Source organism: Leptonychotes weddellii, chromosome 7, assembly GCF_054177405.1.
Source record: "Leptonychotes weddellii isolate Sample4059 chromosome 7, ASM5417740v2, whole genome shotgun sequence".
NCBI lineage: Eukaryota > Metazoa > Chordata > Mammalia > Carnivora > Phocidae > Leptonychotes > Leptonychotes weddellii.
In genome coordinates, this window is record NC_138375.1 from 34,499,575 (window position 1) to 34,501,896 (window position 2,322).

The 2,322-nt window shown below is 31.5% G+C and overlaps 1 pseudogene; it reads right to left on the minus strand.

Moving 5' to 3' along the window:
* Positions 1 to 1,257: 1,257 nt before the first annotated feature.
* Positions 1,258 to 1,373, minus strand: LOC115940378 (U6 spliceosomal RNA; annotated as a pseudogene).
* Positions 1,374 to 2,322: the final 949 nt, after the last annotated feature.

Genomic DNA, 2,322 nt, shown 5'->3' on the forward strand with positions numbered 1-2,322 from the left:
AAAAAAAAAAAATCAGTGCAGACTACTGCAAATACAGGTCAGGAGTGGCAGTCAATACGTATCACTGCAACGACCAAAATAGATTAACCATTTCGCAATTCTTTTAAAAGACCTACAATTTTTAAAAATTGTATTTGTTTAAAAAAATATTACTTCCTATAAGAGGTTTTCCAAACTCCATTTGATATATAACTTTACTAGATATAACAAACAAACAAAAACCTTCTTTTTACTTTTTGTCTAGTTTTGCATTTTTAGAAACAGAAGTAACACACAGTAGCAATAAGATAAAGAAATCACAGAAAGGCAGAAAATAAGAAATGAGAGTCCTAAAACCAATGATCCTATTTTCCTGGAATAAACATTGTAAGATATTTATTTATTATTTATCCCTTCAGAACTTTAGGAACATACAAAAATATATATCCTTAACCTATTTTAAACAAAATTAGGAGCTTTTATGCGTGTGTAGGTATTTATATGCATGTATAGGTATGTAGGTATATATAACAGACTTCACCGTGTTCTGGGCAGTTCAGTATAGACTAATAGCCTAGAATAAAATCAAGTTTCTGCCTTGCGATTTTGGTTAGGTTACTCGACCTGTGTCTCAATTTACACAATATTAAAGTAGAATGATAATGACAATTAGATCCTTGGATAGTTGCAAATTTTCTAACTTATTATATGTGCTCCGTAATGTTAGCTATTATTACTATTTCATATCGGTATATATAATTTCTATCATTTTTAAGCTGCATCGTATTGAATGGATATGCCACATTTATTTAACCAATTTCCTATTAATAGACTTCTATATTATCTTTAATGTTTTGCTATAAATAAAGTGTACTAAATGAACTTAAGGATAATTCTTTGTGTACTGCAGTGAAAGTGTCTGTAAATGATTTCCTAGAAGTAGAATTTCTAGATTAAGCAATGTATGCATTAACAGTTTTGGTAGATATTCTCAAATCATCCTTTCAACAAGACACTGTGTCAGAATACCATGAACTATGTAAAATGCCTATTTTATCACACTATTTACAACACTAGCTAGTATCAATAATTTTAATCTTTGCAAGTTTGATTAAATTGAATGAGATAACTAGTTCAATACCTATTTTATTATTAGTTATATCAGATATCTGTTCATGAACTTAATAGATACTTGCCTTATTTTTTCTGTGATCCATTCAAATCCTTTTCACTCACCTCCCAAGAATTTCATCTTTGTATTTTTTTTTAACTTTCTAAAAAAATATGGGATGCTTCATGAATTTGACAAATCTGTGTGTCATCCTTACACAGAGGCCATGCTAAACATCTCTGTATCATTCCAATTTTAGTATACGTGCTGCTAAAGTGAGCACTTCATCTTTGTATTCTTATTGATTTGTTAAGCTCTTTACATGTTAAGAGTATTAACCATTCTTTGTATCAAAAAATATGAGCAATCTTGGCAATAATCTCAGTCATTGCTTTCCCCTAACAATTTTTAATCCATACAGATAAATTTGAGGCACTTAATTATATATATATATATATATGCATATTTGCACATAATTAAAATCATATGGTTGCTCGCCCAAAGTTTTTTTTCTAGAAATAATTCACCATTTACATGGTCTCTTTTATAAAACCCAAACTCTCATGATCACTTTTGTAAAGATGAAAACTCTCCTGTACATCATGGAAGATCTAAGGATCCCCAATACTCTAATTTACATTGTTGGCATTTTTATTTAGGTTTACTTAAATTTCTTTATTTGGGTTCCATAAAAGGGATACTTTATCTTATATTTTAAGCACTTGGTTTCTCTCTGCTTTAAAGAAAATTAGCATACTGTAGATATTTTTAAAATTTTTTATTTAAATTCAATTTAATTAATACATAGTGTATTATTAGTTTCAGAGGTGGAATTTAGTGATTTATCAATTGCATATAACACCCAGGGCTCATTCCATCACGTGCCCTCCTTAATGCCCCCTACCCAGTTACCTCATCCCACCAACCATCTCCCCTCGAGCAACCTGTTTGTTTCCTATAGTTAACAGAGTGATCTTTTATTTTATTTTATTTTTTTAAAGATTTTTTATTTATTTATTTGAGAGAGAGAGAATGAGAGAGAGCACATGAGAGGGGGGAGGGTCAGAGGGAGAAGCAGACTCCCTGCCGAGCAGGGAGCCCGATGCGGGACTCGATCCAGGGACTCCAGGATCATGACCTGAGCCCAAGGCAGTCGCTTAACCAACTGAGCCACCCAGGCGCCCCAGAGTGATCTTTTAAAACCACAATATGATTTTGTTTAATTCTTTTAA